Raw genomic sequence first — 23,895 nt, 5'->3', positions numbered from 1 at the left:
TTATTTTTCAAATCTATGAATTTTTTTAATAGAATTTTAACTAGAAATTCAAATAAAAAGAATAACTGCTTACAAGTGTTCCACATTTTAAAATATTAAGCTTTTCATTCTCTCCTTCCTAAATATATAATTGGCATAGGAAACATCTGCTGTATGACTTGGATTCTCTTGAGCAAATTATTCACACTAAATAGGAAGAAAATATTTAGAAATGAACCATAGCTTGTTATATTATAGAAGAAATAGAAAATGAACTTAAAGGTCAATGTGTTACCAAGGTCTACATACAGAATAACTATTCAATTGAAAACTGTGGGAAATAAGCTATCATATTGAGCACAGAGAGGAGTAAAGAATAGTGTTATAAAGAAGATCATATTATCAGGTTGTTCTCATTCTCCCCCTATTGGACATATCACAATGAATCAGCAAGAGCATGCTATGAAAATTTACTTTTTCATGAAGTTGAATAATGTTAATGCTTAAAGAGAAGAATCCCAAGAATAGCAGATTATGCAATGAAAAATATTTCATGCTGCTAAAGTAAAATCAGTTTTTATATCTTTTGCTAAAAAAAGTTATGAAACATCTTTGTTAAAACTCAAAAAAATTAACTATATACCGCACTTGGTAAGTTTTCCTATACAACCACCACATTCCATCTCTCAGCTTTAGGCATTTTCTCTGGCTATTCTCTATGCCTGTAATGCTCTGCCTCCAGAGTGTTCTGGCTTCCTTTAAGAATCAATTAAAATTCCACCTTTTACAGGAAGGCTCCCAAACCCTTTTAATTCCAGTACCTTCCCTTTTTTTTTTTTCTTATTTCTTTTTTCTCCTGTATATAGATTGTATATATTTGTTTGCTTGTTGTGTCCCCTGACAGATTGTGACCTTCTTTGAGAGTAGGAACTATCTTTTGACTTTTTTTTTAATTCCCTTTTTAGCACAGTGCTTGGCATATAGGAAGTACTTAATAAATGTTTCCTGACTAAATGAATTAATATTAAACTTATGGAGAAATTCCTATCTCTATATATTGGGTCTTCTGTTTCTTTGCCAGTAAAAAATTGAATTTATAGTGAACATAAAACAGGAAAACAAAAAAAAAAAATTACTTTGCAGGAATCTGCTTTCCTAGAGAGAAGGCCAACTTTATGTTATACATTAATAATAAAGAGCAAATTTTTTTTGTGTGCAGAAGTAAATATAAAAATGCACAATAGGATACCTTAAAATAGATGACATTCATTTGGTGAAACTGAACAAAGTTCTTTATTTCATCTTGAATGGAAATATATTCTCTATCATGTAGTTCATGACATAAAAAGGCAATGTAGTCTACTAAAAGAGTTCTCTCACTTCAATCATTTATTAGTTTTGTAAACTGGGGATGTCTCTTAACCTTTCAGTGTCCCCCAAGCAATTAAAAGTTGTAGAAAAGGCACTGACCTTCACTGGTGATAGAGGTTTCTTCAAGAGGGTGCGCCTCGTACCAATGAAATTAAAGACCTAGTTTATCCCTATAATTATTATATAATTGTCCACCATTGAGAATTCCTTGAATAGCATCAGTGTAGGAAAAAAAAGTCTAAAAAAAGCAATAATACGCCTTCCAGAGAAAGTTCTAACCTTTAATTTGGCAAACAAAAAAAAAAGTTGTTTACATTGCAAATATCAAAGATTTAATAATATAAATAGAACAACAATTCCAAGTGGTCTATTACTTTAATGCTCCATTTATTCTTTAATTTAAATATGGTTATCAGTCAATGGAAATGATAAAATCAAAACATATAAAAAGACTTTCTTTATGTGATTCTTTGTTCATATGTGTTAGTGTTTCTTCCAAATTCTGATTTTAAAAATCCAACCACCAGCTTTCTTTTGCTTATAAAGTAATCCCACGGAAGTTCTTAAGTGACTGTTGTTTAATGAATTACCCATAGGCTGAGATCTCAAAAAATACATGTTCTTTGGAGTTGAATTCTCTGTATGATCTCACATGGCACTTTATCTAGGAGAGAACTCATTTTAAACAATATTCAGATAAATGCCCTCAGTATGCCCATCTTCCTATTTTTGCCTAGGGTTTTATCCTAGGATATTAAGATTCTCTACTTTCCTCTTATTCTATCTTCCCTCAATCCCTGCTCTATTTCAATTCTTATGGGGTATGTATTTAAAAAGAATCAGGGAATTTCATAGAAAAAAAATTTTAAAATAACACTTTAAAAATGGAAAACTGACATACTGTTAAAGTTGTTATTTTAATATTAATTTATATTTTCAGATTTAAAAGCTATCAAGGTATCTCATAGGAGAAAAGAAAATGGAATGTCCTTCTCTACATTGCAATTATTTTTGTTGTTTCCAACTATGTTACCCTCTTAAAACATCTCATTAACTTTCAAGGACTGTCCTTCTTCCAACCTATTTACAATATATGTGGATCTAGGTTTCAAAAAGAAGAATAAAGAATAGCTTTGGTTCCCATAGTATTATAAGAGATAACTGATGACACAATGGATAGAGCATTGGGCCTGAAGTCCAAAAAGTCCTGAGTTCAAATCCAGTCTCTGACAAATGGTTAGTTTTATGATCCTAGACAAGTCACTTAATCTTGTCTATCTCAGTTTCCTCAACTATGAAATGGGGATAATAATAGCATCTATCTCCCAGAGTTATTGTCAAGGATTTACAAAGATATTTGTAAAGTGGTTCACACAATACCTGAAATATAGTGGGTGTTTCATAAATGCTTCTTTCCTTTTCCAGTGCTTTTCCTACTACACCATACTGCCTTAAATTATAAAGGTCAAAATGGTAAGGAGCAGGGAGAAGGTTGGCTCAGGACCTTCCTCCAACTCTGATATCGATACCCTGATGCAAAATCTTTCAAAACCCCTGATGAGTTAGGGCTCTGCCTTTGTAATCTCAGGTCACAAGAATCAAAATTATTGGCTAGTCCTTGTTATTTGACAAACTTCTAAATCATCTGATGATTACTCAAAGACTGTCTTTTAGAGGTACTTAGGTGGCTAGACCTGGAATCCGGAAGAACTGTTCAAATCATGACTTAGATACTTATTAGCTATGTGACTCTGAGGAAAAGTCACCCAACCTGTCATTCAGAATAGCACCTAACCAAGGCTGCTATAAAGATCAAATGAGACATCTGTAAATTGCTTTGCAAACCTACATAAATGCTAGCTGTTATTATTGTTCTTATTAAATTATGACCAAATCCACCAAAAGATCCATGTCTCATCATAGCAGACATGGTATTCCACAACATCCTATCACAAAGTAGTTTTTTAGTGTTTCTTCAAGGTGCAGAGAAAAAAATCTGTGTCAAAAACTATACTTTAAGCCCTTTGAACCATATCACATTGATAAGCATGTCCATGATGGAATGAACGCACCATAATGATGAATTTAAAGATTACGTCCTGCTGACAGAATGGGAACTGAAAGAAAAATCATCATACAGAACCAACTTTGAAAGTAAAGGATCACAAGTTAGCCTCCTCTTGATTTTCATTTTGAATTTCTTCATTTAGCATATGTGCTCTTGGTCCTTATACAATTTTAACTTTCTAAAACAAGAAAAATGCCTTCATGTGATCTTTTACTACTTTTCTGAAGAACAATATACTTATATCTTTGGTGTCCTATTTAGATCTGTTGTGACACAGTGCCAAAGTAACAACTTTACAACTTGTTCACAAGTTTGCAGTCCCTTCTTTCATCTCCTTTCTTGCTTAAGGAAACCCCCAGCTTTCATTTTATTATTAATAACAGCTTACATTTATACTATGCTTTATGGTTTACAAAGAATATTCCCCCAAGCAAATCTGCAAATATTATGCCAACCTTATAAATGAAGAAGTATGTTCAAAGGAGTAGTGACTTAGTCACATAACTAGTAGGTATTGGCACAGACTGTAATCTTTCTATGCCACACTGCATCTCCATTTTTATCAAAGCAACAATTTCAAGGACGTTCCTGTTAAGTGTGTGGGCCAGCTACCAAGAAAAGGCAGGTTACACAAGTTTCTGAGTGTCTCTCTCTCTCTTTCTTTCTCTCTCTCTCTCTCTCTCTCCCCTTTTTTTTCTTTTTTCCTCTCTCCCCTCTCATTTTCTCTCTTTCCCTTTCTTTTGCTCTCTTAATTCTTTCTCTTCCTCTCTCCCCCTCATTCTTTTTTTCTCTCTTGCTCCCCCTCTCTCAATTCTCTTTTCCTCTCTTGTTCTTTCTTCCTTTTTCTCTTCCTCAATTTTTCTTCATCTCTTTTCCTCTTTCTTTCCCTTTTCTGTCTTCATCTCCTTTTCATTTTTCTCTTCCTCTTTTCTCCCTTTATTTCTCTCTTCCTTTCTTTCTTCCTCTCATTGTCTTCCTTCCTCTTTTCTCTCTTTTTTCTTTTCTTCCTCTCCCCCTCTTTCTTTTCTCTCTTCCTTTCTTTTTTCTCTCCTCTCTTTTGTTCTTTCTTCTCTTTCCTCTCTTCCTTTTTCTCTCCCTCCATTTGTCTTCCTCTTTTCTCTTCCCCCCTCTTTCTTCCTTTTTGACTTCATCTCTCTCTTTTTTCCTTTTTCTCTTCCTTTCTTCTCCCTCTTTCACTCTCTTCTTTTTCTTTTCTTCCCTCATCTCTCTCTTCCATATGTTACTTTCTCTCTCTCTTCTTCCCCCTTCTCTCCTTAAAGTGAGCAATATTTTATTTTATTCAACTATTAATTCTATTAAGAACTGATAATTGATGTGTCCTATTTTATCAGAACCAGAGAACTTTCGTTTCCTCAAAGAAGAAACAACATGCACGTTATATATTATAAAAATATGCATTTTAAAATGAGTTCTTTAAAAATGAGAGCCAGAGTAATGTAGTTATAGAAACCCAGTGTAATGTTTGAGCTAGCTATCTGGATGTCCTCTGGAAAGGCTTGGTCTCAGCAGGATAGTCTCCATGAGGATGGACAGGAATAGAGTCTAAAACCTCTATTGTCTCCTTCACAGTCTGTCTCCTTCATAGTCTGTGTCTGTCACAGTCTGACCCAATCTTGATCTTAGTGGAGGAGTGCAGGAGGCAGGAGAGCCACCAGGAGGATGGTCAAAGATGGAATGTCTCATTTCCACTCCTCTCTGTCCTTATATGCCTTAGTATATGTAACAATTACATCATTACAGCACACTATGTATATGTGAACTAGAGAACCATTACATCACCATACTAAGTACTAAGTATATGTAAACTGGAGAACCATTATCTCATCAATTACACTGAGTTAACACCCTGCTGTAAGTATCTTTCCTTCAAGTATACTTTTCTCAAAGTTTCCCAATATCTGCGGGTCCTCTACAACCCAGACTTAGCCAGAAAGACTTAAGTTCAAGTTTTGATTCTTGGGTTTGAATCTTAATGGTGCTGGGGAAAGTCAAAACCTTTCACAATACGCTTAAGATAGTTCTAAGAGGAATAGTCATTCAGTCAATAAACATCAAAGGCCTACAATGTGCAAGGCATTGTGCACTGAGGATATAAAAAGAGGCGAAATTTAATCCCTGTCCTCCAGAAATTTATAATCTATTAGGGAAAACATTAAGCAGGATAAATATACAGGATAAAAAGGAAATAAGTAAGAGAAAAAAGACACTGGAATTAACAAGAATTAGGAAAGTTTTACTTTAGAAGATGGGATTTTTGTTGGGACTTAAAGGAAGCCATGGAAGTTAGCAGTCAGAACAGAGGAGTAAAAACATCCCAGACTTGGAGAACAGCCAAAGTCTGTAGATAAGAGGTATACTGGCTTGTTTGTAGAGAAACCAGGAGGTCAGTGTCACTAGATCTAAGATTATGTGTTGGAGAGTTAGTTATAAGAAAACAAGGAGAGCGCTAGTTTTATAAAGGACTTTGAATGCTAAACAAAAAGATTCTTATGTGATCCTGGAGGCAACAGAGAGACACTGGTATTAATTGAAGGGGGAGCGGAGACAGTGCTGAGCAAACAGGGTGACATTGTCAGATTTGCACTTTAGGAAAATTACTTTGATGTCTGAATAGAGAATAAACTGGGGAGGGGAGAGACTTGATGCAGGTAGAACCATCAGCAGGCTATCCCAACAGTCCATGTGTTAGGTGATAAAAGCTTGTAGCACAGTGGTGACAGTATGGAAGAACAGAGAGGGTACATTGGAGAGATGACAAAGACAAATTCAGCGGGCCTTGAAAACATTGGAAACGAAAGGCAAGAGATAGTGAGAAGTAAATGCTAACCTCTAAGTTGTGAGTTTAGTTAGTAGCCGTCTGATTTAAAGCTTTTATCTATTTTCTTCCACATTTCCCAATTTCCCCCATCTTTCCCTAAAACAGTACCCATGGTAAATGCTCAATAAATATTTGTTAAAAGAATTCATATCAGAAGTTTCCTTCTTGCCCTGAAGAACAGATTTGGGATTTCCCACAGTAGGAAAGTCCCTGCTAATGAGTAACCACAGGGATTTCCAAGTGGCAGTTTTGGGGAGGAAAAAAAAGAGGGGGGGGGATACCAGGTACTGATCATATTCCTTTCTCTATTCTCTCCCTGACATTCTTGGCACACCTTAATCAAGGGATCATTTCTCTACTCTCTAGTCCAAGGGAAATAGCCAATTTCCCCTCCATAAGTTTTACTTTAGAAAAAAAAAGTTGCCCTGGGACTGATTGACCCTAGCTTCTCTGATTTTGCTTCCTGGTCATCTAAGGTCATTAAAAAGTGCTAGCCATATAGAGTTGAGGAACTTGGACTCAGTGGATTTCTGAAAACTGCATAAGTTACTATGTCCTTCACCATAATCTCCCCTAAAACAAGACATGTCCTTGTGGAGACAAGAGACCTCCCCAGAAAAGCTAAGGGCCACTGTTCCCTTGTACATACCCTTGATGTGTTAAACTTCCTTTTGTTAAATGTTCAATGACTCATGAGTCCTTCATTTTTGTTCCAATAATGAATCTAACTTAAGGGAATGATATTGTTGGAGCTTGGAGGGGTCCTAATTCCAATTCCTATCTTCAGGGCCCTAATTTGCTTGGGTGATGACAGAAAAATAGATATCATATTCATTCTGAGATCTCTAAAGACGTTTTGTTATCTGATCCAGAATATATAAAAATATCTCTGAATCAAGGATTCAATTGTCCCCTTGGAATCCTTTTAACTAAGTTGGACTATAATGGTTTTCTCTAGATTATTAACAAAACTTGGGCCTAATCTTTTCCAAAATCATACTACAGGGGCAGGGCTAAAATGGAAAATCTCAAGGAAAAGTAAGTCACTCAAAGATCCCGGGTTCCATATCTATTATAACAGGAAAATGATTAGATGTCTGGTTATTAATCCCAATCAATTTTCACTTGTACCATGATTACATTTCTGGCTCTTCTCTGAGTTTCTTTCATCTCTAGGGGGGGTGGGGCCCAGTCAAGCATTTTGTGATTTGGGAAGACAGGCACAGTGGGTATTTGGAAAATAGCTACTATGTAATTTAATGAAAACAGCTGAAATTCGACTCAAGTTCTGGGAGGTCTTCCTTGTACAATCTACCCTCACCTAAACTCCAATCTCACTGATAAGTAATGTTACAAATCTGGGGGTCGCAGAACATTATACACAGTAACAGCAAGATTATGTGATGATCAATTGTGTCGGACTTGGCTCTTCTCAGCAATGCAGTGATTCAAGACAATTCCAACAGACTTGGGATATAAAATGCCATCTGTATCCAGAGAGAGAACTATGGAGACTGAATGTGGATTGAAGTATAGTTTTATCACTTTTTTTTTTTTTTGATACTTTGTTTTTTATTTCTCATGTTGTTTTATTTCCCTTTTGGTCTGATTTTTCTTGCACAATATGACAAAATATGGAAATATGTTTAAAAGGATCACACATATTTAATCTATATCAGATTGCTTATTGTCTTGAGTAGGGGGTAAGAGAAGAAGGGAGAAAAATTTGGAACACAAAGTCTTACAAAAATGAATAACAAAACTATCTTTACATGTATTTGGAAAAATAAAATACTACTGAGGAAAAAAAAAAACAAATCTGGGATTCAAGTAATTTATTTGAAATAGACTTTCACATATTTTGGTACTTCCAAATAGCTTATATTTTTATAAAAAACAGAAAGAAACAATAGATTTCTTTAAAATATATCCTAAAGCACCTGTTTCCCATCATGAATTTACTATATATAATTCAGTATTCAGATAAATTCTCAATCTGCTCTATTTCCCTTTTTGATTTAAAAGATAGACTATTTCTGTTTTTCTTCCTAGAAAAATAAATTATCTCTTATTAGCATTAGGACAGGATGGAAGAACTTTTCTTTTCCTCCTCTGAGAATACCCAGTGTAGGTTTTCATTATGAATCTAATTCATATTTTGGAAACTACTTCCTGTACATATCCAGCTATCTCATTTTAAGAGAGGAGACTTACAGTTCATAGAAATGAATTGACTCCACCAAAAAGTCACTTGGAAAATTAGCAAAAGTCAAAAATAGAAGCCAGCTTTTCTGAATCTTATCCCAGGATTCTTCCCACTGTGGCTATAGAAGATGTTATAATAGGAATATATGAATTTCGATTACGACCAATGCCATTCACTTGAACTGTGATAAAATAGTTACATATGAAAATTGTACTTTTATGTCACATCTACCAAAAAATCTCAAATTTGAATTTTATTCAAGTTTTAGAAAATGATGAATTATATTTTTATTTTTATCCTTCAGCACAGTGTCTAGAACATGTTACATACGAGCCACATAAATTTATATAGGTACTATATGTTTACTTCTGATTTCCTTAATCTCTTCTTGCCTAATTAGGAAGATGAAAATAGAATGGAGATGAATGAATATCTGTTTTTAAACTTGTAGGGAAGATATATGGTGAGGAAAAACATGCAATATAACAGAGAAGATAAAAACTTGCTTAAGGGAAATTGTCTTTATAGAGTTTCTGTTTGTTTAAATCAGTTGTTATACAAACAAAAATGGAGTTTGCATTTTTATTAAAAATAGATATTAGTACTGCATGAAGAGTACAGCTTTATCCATTTTCTTCCATTGTTATATTGACAATTATTCAAAAATTTTAAATAATATTTTCAAATATTTATGATGACAGATTTGCACAGTGAGAAAATTTCTAACACACCACACAATTTCCAATTGTTTTCCAAGTACTACTCAATCTTACATATCCCAATTATAAGTCCTAGGTACTACAGTAAGCCATCTCCAAATCCTTTTAATTTCAGTACCCTCCCTCTATTAATTATCTTCTACTTAGCATGTAACTGCTTTGTATATATTTGTTTGCATATTGTTGCCCCATTAGATTGTAAGTAGATAGTAAGCTCCTTAAAGACAGGGATTGTTTTGTTTTGTTTTGTTTTGTTTTGTTTTGTTTTGTTTTTTGCTTCTTTGTATCCCTAATACTTAGTATAGTAATTGACAAACAATAACAATAAATGTTTACTAAAAATGAATGATTTCTAACATTTAATATAGCCATTATAACTGGAAACTTCTTTCCATTAAACAAAAATAATAACAATTAGAGAGAATATCCAGTTATACCAAAGAAATAACATGTTGCAGTTATACAATTATGCAAGAAATTTAATGCTATTGTGTTTTTTTGTGTGTATGTGTGTTGTTGTCATTGTTTAGTTTAAATAATCCCTAGTCTATGATGGCAAAGAGCTTTTTTCAATCATCTGAAAATACCTCAAATTAGGCATATGAATAATATGCCTTTAAATCATAATGTCAGACAGTGAGATTTTAAAATTTTGATAAAACTGCAGACATATTTGTAATAGTAGAAATACAATTATAAATTTATAGATGGTTAATTTAATTATTTTACATACCTATGGGTTTTCAGGTTTCTGTGCTTAATCACTTTTCTTCACTGTTATCATTTATTTTCTATTAACTTCTGACAACTCTTAACTCTTGGTTTCAACAGTGCCACCTGTAGTCATATAGGAGAAGAAAAAATTATTATCCTTTTGGATAATTACAGAACAAATAGCAAAATAACTAATCTGATATGAAACCTCCTATATATATGAACTTTAGAGTAAGGAGGCATGGGAATGAGAATTTATTAAGTGCCTCTTATGTGCCAACCACTGAACTTGTTTTTGTTTGATTATGATTCAATCACTTCTGTTTCTTTGTGACTGTATTTGGGGTTTACTTGGCAAAGCTACTTGGAGTACTTTGCCATTTTATAGATAAGTATATTTAGTTCATTTCATAGATAAGTAACTGAAGCAGAGTTAAGTGACTTGTGTAGGGTCACACAGATAGCATGTGTCCGAGGCCAGATTTGAATCTAAGATAAGTATTCTGGAGTCCAGGTCCACCACTCTGCATTGTATCATCTTACTTCTTTATAAATAACTCATTTGACCCTAATAACAAATATTGTAAAGTAAGTGCTATTTATGATCCCCAGTTTACAGTTGGGGCAGCTGAGGCAGACAGAGATTAAATGATGTTATATCCACAAAAGGAAACCTGGTTTATTAAAATGCTCAATTTGACATAACTGAAAAAGATATAATCTAATATGCCATATATTAGTAATTGGATACTTTAAAATAACAATGTAACAGAATTGTGTTTACAGAATATGGCTGCACTTACATTTTAAGGAAAATTTCACAACTCAAAATTAAAATAATTCTATCACATCATCTAATTTAGGGTTTAAAATGTTTTCTCACAAAAATTAAAACATTCATCCATTATTGTCATATTTTAAAATGGCTGTTAGTAAATTAGTTTCAATCAATATCATGAAATTTTCCCAAACTCTCAAAAAATTCACTAAATCCTGTAAATGAAAAATTTCTATGGCTTTATTCTATTTTAGCACAGATATGTTCCACTCTATTTGAGAAATGGGAATAGACAAATTTTATAATAATCAGAAGCAATTGATAGGTAAGCAAAGAAATGTTCCACATTATTTTAGTCTGTTTATGGCAAGTCTTAGAGCACATGTCTAAATTGCTCCTATCAAGAAATTATGCAGGAAGGCCACCGAGATGCAACTGTATCCAAACTCTGTGAGGTAGGTCCGCAACTGCTACTTCATAAGAAATCACATAAGAAGTTGCAGGTAACACAGGTACAAATGTAAACTGCACTTAATACATAAAAACTAAATATCTCAAGTTAGAAAATGGCTTTTTCATCATAACTACTGAAGATGTCCCCCTTTTAGCAACAACTTACTCTTTTGAAATGTCAGATTTCAAGACACAACAGAGAAATTTTTTACATTAAATTCTCTCCGTCTCACACTCTCCTTTCCAAACTCAGAATTAGTTCCCAATTGTTCAATACTGCCCAAAAGTACAAAAGGCATCACCTTCCAAAAAAAAAAAAAAAAAAAAAAAAAAGCCTGCCAGGAAAAGTGAGTGCAGGAAGCTCTAGTCCGAAAAAGCTACAAAGTGGCCGTGGCACTCTCCCCAAGATCTGAGCACTTCTTAGCCTGATCATACCATGTGGAACTAGAATTACAGCAGAGGTGCAGGCAGATGGGAGGGGGCACCACCCCAAACTTAACATTTTGAAATTGCTGCCCCCCGAGGCACTTTAAAATCTGAGAACGGCCAGAGAGATGGTAAAAGGCAACTAAGGGTGGGTTACCCCATTTGCCTTAAAAAGAGTGGGAGGAACCCTTCTCAACACCTCCTACCTACACACACCTCCCACCTCTGCTGTAACACCTGCCTGAACACACAGAGGAAGAGAGAAAGGAAGGAACGGAGAAAGGAAAGAAAGAGAAGGAAGGAAGGGGAGGAAGGAAAGAAGGAAGGGAAGGAAAGAAGGAAGGAAGGAAGGAAAAAAGGAAGGAAAGGAGGAAGGGAAGGAAGGAAGAGAAGAAAGGAAAGGAAGGGAAGGAAGGGAAGAAGAGAAGGAAGAAGGAAGGAAAGAAGGAAGGGAAGGAAGGAAGGAGGAAAATGAAGGGAAAGAAGGAAGAGAAGGAAGGAAGGAAAGAAGGAAAAGAAGGAAGAAAGGTAAAGAAGGAAAGGAAGGAAGAAAGGTAAAGAAGGAAGGAAGGAACGATAGATGGAGGAAAGGAAGGAAGGAGCTAAGCTAAAGAGTGTGTGCCTCAGTCCAAGAAGGAGCCGCTGTCAATGCGCTGGAGCGCAGCCCACCTGAGCACTCCGGCTGGCTCCTCAATACCCGGCTGCCCGCTTCCTTCTGCCGCAGCCCCGGGCAGCATGCCCCTTCTTCGGGGTATCTTCCGCCGCCTCTCCACTCTAAAGCAGAGAAAGCAGCTTCGCTTCAGGGCCCCAGCAACCACCGCCAAAGGATTCCCGGGCAAGCGCCCCTCTCCCCACACTACAGCCTCCGCCGCGCCCGGAGTTGCACGTTGTGCAACCCAGGGAGCGCTTCTGCAGCCTCTCTCTGCCTACTCCTTCTCCTCCTCCTTCCCCTACTCCTCCGCCCAAGTGAGCTACCTAGCGGGCGGGTCCAGCCCACAGTAATCCTAGCTCTAGCGCGAGCCCCTTCCCACCCTTTCCTCGCTTGGCACCTACCCTCTCTTCCTGGCGGAGGAGCCAAGGTACAGAACGTAGCTTCCAGCGCGCTCAAGCGTGCAGCACTTCTGCCAGACTGGTAGAGAGGATGCATACACAGCGAACGTACCCCGGTTTCTTGCAACATAACCTGATAGCTCCGCGCTCCGTGGCTCTGCCTCTCCGGTGGCACCTTCCTAGCTCTGGCCGCGCCACTCCCCACCCCCTTTTCCTCTCGCAGCAGCATCCCCCACTGGCAATATGCACAGTGTGCACACGCTGTCTGGCCCACCTGTCAGGGCTTCCGCCCTGCTCCACCCACCGCTTCCCCTCCCTTCTTCTTTGTAGGAGAATATTCAGAGCCCACCAACCACTCCGCAGCCAGCCCGTGAGCCCGCCCGCCCGCCCACTCAGCTGTGCACCCAGGAGAAGGGCGGAGGCACCCCACCCAGCTTTGGCTCTCAGCTCTCTTTCTCCCTATTGCCCTCTTCCTCTCTCAAATCGGAGTCTTCCGTAGTCACAAATTGAAGGTTGGCCCTGCGTCCTTTTGATTGAGGTGGAAAGAGTGTGTTACTTAGCGGAGAAGAAAAGAGGAGGGGGGAGGTTATGCTACTGTTGGTGGTGATGGTGATGATGATGAAGAAATTACCTTGTAAACTGTTCCTGTACAAGTTTCTGCCTGTGCCTTTCTTCTGTTACATTGATAAATTAATGATCTGTTGCATTTTTAAATGCGCCAGGAGCAATTTTGAGGTGCATTTGTATGTTTTTTTTTTGTTTGTTTGTTTTTTTAATGTTGCAACTGAATGTTTCGGAGATTTTAAAATCAACCCCTATGGGAGATTGCGGTTTTTAAAAAAAGTTTTCTTTAAAATATACATTTATATAACCATGATTTAATGTTTTTAACAAACAAAATATAAATAACGGAATAGCTGTGTTTTGCAGAAACAAATCTTACAGATATGTTACTTAAATGCATTATAATTATTTTAATTAGGGTTTTAAGGGTTAAATGTATTTTAATGATTTTAAAAAGAATATTGACTTTGGAACTCAGTGTTTGAAATTCTAAAGCCTTCATGCGTGCTACTTGCCATACTTGCCATAGTTTTAACATTTCATTTTAGTTGAAATCATTAACTGATGTGGCCATTTTGAAAAAAAAATTAGCTCTACTCATGCCCCTCCCCCCCTTTAGGATCATATTTGATTTTTAGATTTGACATAGAAGTGGTGTTTTTTAACACCCTGGAAAAATTTATATTTCTATCCATTTGTTTAATATTTTCTTCATTATTTTTCTACTTAACTATTTTTGTAATTTTTTAAAAAAATAAGATTTTGTAATTTTTAAAATTTATGTTTATAATTTTTTAAAATAAGATTTAAAGCCCCATCTAAAAAGTCATTCCTATTGTAAAATGAAGTACAAAAATTAATGGTAGCCCATTCTCAAAATGGAAATTTTTAGAATAACTAGTGTTTAACAACTTCTTTACTTAGTGTTACCACTGATACATGTTTAACTTGACACTTGCAAACTAAGGCTTTAAAAAAAAAAAAACTTCATCAAATTAAATCCTTCTCTTAGTAACTCCACTGTTTTGCACATAAGTACTTAACAAATATTAATTAAATTCTGAATAATTCATTAAATTCTAATGGAAATAATTTATGAAATGTGCACAAATATTTTTCAGGCAAAAGAAAATACAAACTGATTCTTAATAAGGAAATTTAAAAGTAAACATTCACTAGAAAATGGTGTTCAGTATTAATAATTAAGGAAACAATGCTCAGTGTCTCTCTTCAACTATTGGTCAAAGGCTAAGTAAGTTTTGCTTTCATAGATATGCTTACTTTTTTCTTCTTTTGACTATAGTCAGGTACAAAAATAATGCTCAAATGCAGTGTTTTGTTCATATTGCTTATTTTCATTCCTTGATCATATATTGAATATCAACTATGTACAAGTCATGTAATAAAATTATCATTTAAAATATTATTTTTATTCTAAGTAAATGTCCCCAAGTGAATTGAATTTTTAGATTTTGATTGTATTTAAACATAGATGAAATTAAAATAAGAAAGGATATTTAATAACAGATTCCCCATCTTGTCTCTCAAGATATATATATATATTCATTATTATAGTTAGTACAAATTAACTTTTGACTTACTTTTATGTAGACTTGATAGACTTTAAAATATTGTCTAATTAGTTGCGTTTTTGAATTAGTTGCGCGGCCAGAGCTAGGAAGGTGCCTACTCAATTAAACAATTTCTCAAAACAATAAGTAAAATAATTATAACAGAGAAGGAACAACTGTTGATTTCTCAGAAGAATGCTTTCTTTGCTATTAAATATGATTCTTGAGATAACTTAGAAGGAGCATGGGACAATGGCAAGAAAGGTAAATTTGGACTCAGGAGGATTTAGATTCAAATACTACTTCTTTCATTATTATTATTATTATTTTTTTTTTACTTTGCACAAATCACTCTACCTCAATTTCCTCATCTTAAAATGAGGGAGTTAAACTTGTTGACCGCCACAATCCATACTAGGACAAAATCTATGATTCTCTAAATTATTTACATTAAACTGTAAAATAATCATTCAATATTCTGCTGGCCACCATTTTCTTTCTTTCTTATTAATCTTCTCTGAAATTTTCATTAAGGTTCAATTTAACTTAACAGAAAGCTAAAGAATACTTTTCCAGATAACATTTTAATAGGGAAATTATAACTTGGTTTTCAAACTATTTGAGAGTGTCTACAATTTGTAAAAAAAAAAAAAAAAGCAAATGCAGGGACAATAAGATGGCTCATTGGAAAGTTATATCTAAATCCAGTTTTCCTACACTTCAAAATATGCATCAAATAAAGTGTGTGGGGAGAGAATCTTCTAAGGAGAAGGAAGCCAAAGAAATTAATAAGCCAAAAATATTCATTGCCAACTGTCTAACATGAGGGGAAAAAATCCTTAGAGGGTAAAAGGATATAAAGAGAAATCTTGGTAGAAGAGATTAATTTTGTATTAAGTACAATAGAACTTCAGAAAAGAGAATGGAACAATACAAAAAAAAATCACAAATTAAATGAAAATCAGGTATATTTTCCTCTCTCTTCTTCTTTCCTACCTCCCTTCCAGAACTAGTACTGAGGATCTCAAAGGGTAAATAATTTGAATGATAGTCAAGTATCTTGAGTTTTTTTTTGACTTTAACTAATAGCATGATTTAAAAAAAAAAGCAGCAGCAACACTTTTTAACAACTAGAGAAGGAAGCCAATGAGGGACAATATAGGTGGTTAGGCAGAAATAGCAGAAAAAAAGAGACAAAGGGAAGACAGTAGCACTCCCACTCTCCAAAGATAACATTTAAAAACTCTCTGTTAGATGAAAAGAATTGTGTCTCAGAAGCTGACAAACAACAAAGCTTTTGTACTTTCTCTTACCATTCCATTGTTACAAATGAAGATTTAACCAAAGAGTTTACCACATCCTGTACTTTTTTTTTTTTAAGCTATTCTTATTCCCAAAAAGGACCATTCTCGAAAAGGATTGTGAAGAAGTGAGGTGATGCTATGAAATGCAAGTGATTTGAGTGAAGGAGGCCTGTGCAAAATCACCTGCCTCACTTTCCCCTCCAGAGCCATCTGGATCCAATGGTAAGATAATAAATCAAGACGACTGGAGATGCCCCTGGATGGAATAGGAGACCTTGGCTTTTTAAAGCTAAGGTCTTCAAAAGGTTTCAATTTGACTAAGGCTGCACCCATTCAATGATTAAGGCTGAGTAGCAATTGAGGAAAAGAATCTCCTCTCTTTCACCTAGTCCAAAATGAATAAGTAAATGAATGATTGAATGAATAAATGGTAAGGAAAAACATTAGAGCTTTTTAAATGAAAGAGATTGTCTGACATTGTCTTTAGAAAAAAAGTTTTTATCTAGAATATCAGTGTGCAAAGGGCATGACTCTGTTTTATATTTCCAGAGTGCATAAATTAGAATTCTTTCATTTCAGTTTGGTGTCTCAGAAAGCAAAAAAGGGAAAAAAATTAAGCCAAAGGTGTTATTTCATTTTACTAATAATATGATGTCTCCTTATAAGCAAAGAATCTATAAATGGAAGTCTATGGCCATTCACTTCTCTTTAAATTCATAGAATCTATCTTCTTCTGTTGGGATATGATTTCCAAGTGTGGATTGCTAATCTTGGGCCTTAAGGCTCCTAGTCTGCTTGAACTGAGATAAAAGTACAGGGAGAGAAAGAAAAAGTGGATAGCTCCTAGAAGGGAAAGTCTCACTTTAGCCAGCCCAATGGTCTGGAAAGATTTCAACTCCTTTCCTTTCTTGAGAAGAGGTAGAAATGAACTGTACCTAACTGATCATCATAAGGTAATGGACTACCATAGAGAGAACTGGTGGTTAAAATAATAAAAAATTGAAGAAGATGGTAAAGAACAAAATTAAAGTTCTTCAAGAAAAATTCAAAAAGAGGCTTGATGGTTTGGAAAAGTGACCAGAACATTTTTTTGTTGTTGTTAAAGAAGTGAACATGATGAAAAAGAGAATGGAGAATATAACTCAAAACATTTTATCAAAGAGAATATACTTGAAAAATCATGTGAAGTTTCTGCAAGCCAAGGAAACTATTCTTTTTTTTTTTTTTGCATTTTTTATTAAAGCTTTTTATTTTCAAAATATATGCATTTATAATTTTCATCATTTACTCTTGCAAAACCTTATGTCCCCCAATTTTTCTCCCTTCCTACCCCTTTCCCTAGATGGCAAGTAATCTGATATATGTTAAACATGTGCAATTCTTCTAAACATTTCCACAATTATCATGCTGCACAAGAAAAATCAGATCAAAAAGAAAAAAATGAGAAAAAAAACAAAATGCAAGCAAAGTACAATATAAGAGTGAAAATACTATGCTGTAGTCCATACTCAGTTCCCACAGTCCTCTTTCTGGCTCTCTTCATTATAAGATCATTGAAACTGGCCTGATCATCTCATTTTTGAGAAGAGCTATGTCCATCAGAATTGATCATTATATAATCTTGCTATTGCTGTTTACAATGTTTTCCTGGTTCTACTCACTTCACTCAGCATTAGTTAATGTAAGTCTCTCCAGCCTTCTCTGAAATCATCCTGCTGATTGTTTCTTTAGAAAAATAATATTCCATAATATTTATATACCATAACTTATTCAGTTACTTTCTGACTGACGGGCATTCATTCAATTTCTAGTTCCTTGTAAGGCAACTATTCTTTAAGGCAAAATTGAATGAGACAGCCTAATGATTATCTGCTTTCTGGAAAAATACATAATGAAAAGTGAAGACTGAACATGATATTTCAGAAAATCATAAAAGAAAATTATCCATTAGTATTAGAAGTGTCAAAGTAGAAGTCAATAAAATTTTCCAAATACAAACAGAGAGGAACCCTAGGTTTAACCTCTTTAGGCAAAATAAGCAATACTCAGATATAAATGCACCCAGCAGTCTCATGTTCACATAATCAGGAACATTTACTATTAGAGAAGAGATTCTTTAACAAGAAAGTAAAACATACATACATAACAACAAAAAAGCAACAATCTAGAAACTTTTCAGGCAAAACTTAGGTGTAGACTAGCATCTTGCAGCATAGTTCACATAATTTTCAAGTGGACAGATGGTCTAAATATAGTAACACCATTTTTTTAAAAATAAAGGGAAATTACAGAAAAGAAAATGTAATCAGATGTGAGATAGAAAAAATTTAAAAGACAAAATATCCACAATTTATAAAATTTGCAAGCTTTGTGTACAAAAGAATCAGAAGAAAAATGGGGGCTGGGAAAAATTTTGCATTCACTCTCTGATAAAAGTCTGATATCCAAAATCTATAGGAGTATCATCTTAAAGAATGAAAGGTAGCCATCTGGTAGACTACTTTTCCAGTAATCTTTTAAAAGCACCAGATCAAACAATGGCCTCAAAAAAACAGAGGAACTTCCATGAGTTATTTTATGCAAAACAGGTAACTAGAAGCTATAGACATTGAAAGGGAAGTCATGTCAAACAATCTGACATAAATGTCAGGTAAAACAACAGGTAAGAAGCCCTAACAAGGAAAATCATAGTAGGTCAAAAGTAGCAGTTTCCTTGTAGGTAAAACCCAGAGATGCAAGACTATGGCAGAGAGGCAAGACTATGCTAAAGACAGTTCCAGAAAGCAGAAGAGAAGCAAGCACCTTGACTGGGAAATTTCTAGATGGAAACTAGGAGAGGGGCAGTGGAAATGAGTAGGTCACAGCAGTGCTTTGATTAGGAAAACCTCCAGAGAAGCAATTGAATATGGCAACAACTTGGGAAGAAGAGTGTGGTGTTCCTAGGGGTTGGAGAAAAGATTTTACTTTGATTCCCCCACCTTCATTAGTAGTTCAGCAAAACTCTAACCAGAAACAATGGACCTCTGAATAAAGATTCATTAGCTAAAGCAAAAATCACCCAAAGGACTGACCATATTATGGCAGACTATTCCATTAAAGAAAATGAGAGAGGGAAGACCCTAGTTCTGGTTCTAAATCCCAAATCAAAAACTGAGGCTTGAGGTATAAGTAACAGAAAACATTAAACATTATAAAGAAATATAATTAGTCAAGAGTCAACCTAAATGAAAACCTAGAAAAAATAATACCACAATAATTACAAATAAAATCTCAGAGCAGGTAATAGTTTGACCACAAGAACTACTACAAGAGAATTTGGAAGCAATAAAACAAGATTTATAAATTAAATGAGAGTTATGGAAATATGGAACTAATAGTTTAATTAACAGAAATATGGAAATCAATAGCTTAGAAGAGAAGGTGATAAATCATACCCAAGAAATGAACTTCCTAAAAATTAGAATGGACAAAATGGCAATTAATGACTTTAGGAAACAAAAAAAATATCAGAACAAAATTAAAAGATTAAAAAAATAAAAGGAATATTGTGAAAAAAGAACTGACCTGAAAAACATGTAAACGAGAGATAATCCAAGAATCTTCAAAGTACCCAAAAATTATGAGTAAAGAAAAGTCTGAATTCTGTATCAAAAGAAATCCTAAATGAAAACTATTCAAATTCAATACAATAAGAGGAAAAAGTAAAAATAGAAAGAATTCATTAGGAATTGTCAAAGTCCAAATTTAGAATTTCCAGGTCAAAGAAAAAACACTGTAAGCATCCAGAAAGAAAAGGTTCACAGACCAAGAAACCATAATCAGAATCATTGTAGACTTCCTGGTAATGACCTCAAATAAAAGAAGATCTTAGAATGCAATATTCCCAAAGACAAAAAAATAGCCTTACAATTAAGGATATTATCCTGAAAACCTTATAATCCTACAGATGGAGAAGAATGAATCTTTACTAGAATAGAGAATTTTCAAGCATTTGTGATGAAAAGATTAGATCTGTGTCTGGTCTTCCTGGATTGTGTCAAAACACAATTAAAATGGCTCAATAACAATGACACCATATTATTATTGTAGTTAAAAGAAACGTTCTGTTAATAATCAATAAAGTTCAGAAGTGGAAAGTGATATGCTATCAAATATCATTATGCTATTGGTTATGTTTTGCTGAACTAATTTTGAGGAATGTCCTTCATGAGGAGAAGGGAATTTGAATTTTTTTTGAGAAATGAACTGTTTTAAAAACAAAAGGACACTAAAATTTTTTGTTTTGTTTTGTTTCTTTAAAAAGCGGCTCTTTTTCTAATGTAGGCAAAAGAAGACAAACAAAATCAGTACTTATCTCTCATACATCACATCATAGAAAAGACCAAATTGCAATAATATTTTAATCTATATTTTCACTAACAAAGATTACTTACTCAGTTGACCAAATATTGTAATATCTTTCTTTCAGTTTCCATTGAGAATTTCTCACTGATTTTCACATAATAGAGTAATTCAGCAGTATATACTTACATACATATAATAAAAATGCTATCTACTTCTAGAGAAAGAACTGGTGGAGTCTGACTGAGATTAAAGTATGCTTTTAAAACAAATACTTTATTTTTCTAGTTTTGGTCTGCATTTTCTTTTGCAACATGGCTCACGTGGAAATATGTTTGCATGATTGAATATATATAACTCATATCAGATTGCTTTCCTTCTTCAAGGATGGGGGGAAGGAAAGAATTCAGAACTCAAAAATTTAAAAACTAAATGTTAATTTTTTTGCAAATAATTGAAAAGATATTAAAAAGAAAAATAATGGTTTTTAAAAATCAACAGCTATCATTTATAGAGTGCTTTAAGATTTGTAAAGTACTTTTCAAAATGTCTCATATAAGTTATTTCATTTGATTCTTACAATAGTCTTAGGAGGGAGGTACTATTATTATCCCCATTTTATAGATGAAGAAATAGAAGTAGATAGTGGTTAGGTTACTTGACAAAAATCATACAGCTAGCAAGCATCTGAGACTGGATTTGAATTCAGGTTTTCCTGACTCTCAGTACAATGCTGTTCATAATGCATCAATTAACTACTTCTAGATTCTAAAGTTGTTTGTAAAAATTCCAGTGTTCTATAATTCTACGTGATTTTTGCCACTAATAAATCTTTATTTGCCAAGTGTAATTATAAGCTACCCCATGATTTTCTTTTTCATGATAAAGGTGGTACAAAGTCAGGAAACGAATATGTTTTAACGCATAGAAAGTTGATGTACTGTGAAATGTTACTCATCATCATTTCTTTCTTTATTAAAGCTTTTTCTTTTCAAAACATATGCATGAATAATTTTTCAGTATTGAACCTCACAAAACCTTGTGTTCCAAATCCCTCCCCATCTTTCCTTCACCATTCCCCTAGATGGCAAGTAATCCAATATACAAACATGTACATTTTCTATACATATTTCTATAATTATTATGCTGCACAAGAAAAATCAGATCAAAAAGGAAAAAAAAATGAGAAAGAAAAAAGAGCAAGCAAACAACAACAAAAAGAGTAAAAACACTATTTTGTGATTCACGCTCAATTCCCACAGTCCTCTCTCTGGATGTAGATGGCTTTCTTCATTATAAGATCATTGGAACTGGCCTGATCATCTCATTTTTGAGAAGAGCCACGTCCATCAGAATTGATCATCATATAGTCTTGCTATTGCTGTATATATTATTTTCCTGCTTCTACTCACTTCACTTAGCATCAGTTCATGTAAGTCTATCTAGGTCTTTCTGAAATCATCCTACTCATCGTTTCTTATAGAATAATAATATTCAATAACATTCATACCCCATAACTTATTAGGCCATTTTCCAACTGATGAGTATCCACTCAGTTTCCAGTTTCTTGTCACCACAAAAATGATTGCCCACAAATATTTTTGCACATGCGGGCCTCTTTCCCTCCTCTAACATCTCTTTGGGATATAAGCCCAGTAGAAACATTGCTGGATCAAAGGGTATACACAACTTAACAGTCCTTTGGGCATAGTTCCAAATTGCTCTCCAGAATGGTTGGATCTGTTCACAATTCCACCAACAATATATCAGTGTCTCAGTTTTCCCACATCCCCTTCAACATTGGTCATTATCTTTTTCTGTCATCTTGATCAATCTGAGACCCAGAAGACAGAAAATGATCATTCCACTTCAATCCACAAAATTTTTCATTTCTCAGGCGTGTATTTTAAAAAGAATAATTAGAATAAATCCTTGTAAGCCCAACAAGGTGTTCAAAATGCTTCCAAGATTGGTGAGTCTACTGGACATCCAGTATCTAAGAGTTGTCATAATTTGCATTTCTCTGGTCAGTAGTGATTTAGAGCATCTTTTCATATAGTCATCATTATTTCACCTCAACTTTAAAGGATGTGTTCAGAAATTTGCATTACTATAATATAGATACAATTTCTAATGGTCATTTAGAGTTGCACAGTAATGCTTTGAAAGGACACATGCCGCTCACAGGTTGTTTTCATTGTTTTATTGATTCAAAAAATGTTGGGAACTTGGTTAAAAAGAGGAATTGCATAAGACATCTCCATGCCAATGGCAGTCTTGTCCCACTCAATTAATTAGCTCACAGAGATATACCAAACAACACAAAAGTGTATAACTATCCTCATCTCATCTCAAAAAATTAGCTATCTATTGCTTTCCTAAATATTTTCTGAAAAAGAAATCATAGAATCTCATCATTAGATTGATCAGAAACATCCAGTAGAACCCATCCTTGAACAGAACTCTTGTCTATCAGATGCTGCATGTGTTCCTCTAGTCTTTGCTAGGGGCCTCCAATCAGGGTCTAACCCACTACCATCAAAGCAGCACATTCCACATTCATTAGCTGTAATGAAATTCCACATTCCATAGCTTTAATAGGGCAGAAGTTTTCCTTTACAAGAAATCTAAATCCCCACTCTTTAACTCGTACCCATTACTCCCAGTTTATGCTTTGGGCAAAGAACAAATTTAATCCTTCCATTTGACAGCCTCTGGTATTCTTGGAAATAGCTAAAATACTTGACCCTCCAAATTTTCTCTCCATCAAGCAATATATCTCTACTCTCTTTAATCAATTCTTGTATGGCACAATCTTGAGTCTTTTCACCTTCCTGCTTTCCTTTTTATATCCTCTACAGTTAAGTACTGTCATTCCCCAAAAGTGATACCTAGAACTGATCAAGACCTGAGATTATACTAGACTTTTTTGATTAATACCCCACTATCAACTTGTATTAGTTTAATGGTACTACACACTTCAGATTGTTTATTTCCTGATGAATGTCTTTCTTCATGCCTCCACTTCTATGTGTGAAATCTATTTTTTGTTCTACATTGTAAGCATTTACACTCTTCCTTATTAAATTTCAAATTATTAAATTCACTCCAGCACTGTAGCCCATCAAGATCTTTTTTGTATTTTCAATGTGTCATACAGCAGCCAGCTTTGTTATTTGAAAAATTGAGAAGCATGTCACATATACCTTGCATACTACTAACAGAGCATACTACTAATAATAATTAATTAATAATATTTATATAGTGCTTTTTTGTGCCCAATATTATGCTAAGTGCTTTACAATTTATTACATTATTTGGTCTTCACAACAACTCAGAAAGGTAGGGACTGTTATGATTCCCATTTTACAGATGAGAAACTGAAGCAAATAGAGATTAAATTAATGGTCTAGAATCACACAGCTATTAAGTGTCTGAGGTTGTATTTGAACTCGGATCTTCCCAACTCCAGGTTTGTTGTTCTATCCAATATGCTACCTAGACCTGCCTTA

The 23,895-nt window shown here is 34.4% G+C and overlaps 1 long non-coding RNA gene across 2 annotated transcripts in view; it reads right to left on the bottom strand.

The window, feature by feature from the left end:
- Window positions 1-17,821, bottom strand: part of LOC127553894 (uncharacterized) — a 145,941-nt gene extending 128,120 nt beyond the window's left edge. The window contains exons 1-2 of one of the 2 annotated variants that reach the window (XR_007951840.1): window positions 12,607-17,821; window positions 9,916-10,019 (exon numbers count right to left, since the gene is read on the bottom strand). This is a non-coding gene — a long non-coding RNA (uncharacterized LOC127553894). The remainder of the gene's footprint in view (window positions 1-9,915; window positions 10,020-12,606) is intronic. The other variant, XR_007951839.1, reaches the window with a different exon arrangement.
- Window positions 17,822-23,895: the final 6,074 nt, after the last annotated feature.

This window comes from Antechinus flavipes, chromosome 3 (assembly GCF_016432865.1).
Source record: "Antechinus flavipes isolate AdamAnt ecotype Samford, QLD, Australia chromosome 3, AdamAnt_v2, whole genome shotgun sequence".
Lineage (NCBI taxonomy): Eukaryota > Metazoa > Chordata > Mammalia > Dasyuromorphia > Dasyuridae > Antechinus > Antechinus flavipes.
This window is presented reverse-complemented; position numbering and strand designations above follow the sequence as displayed.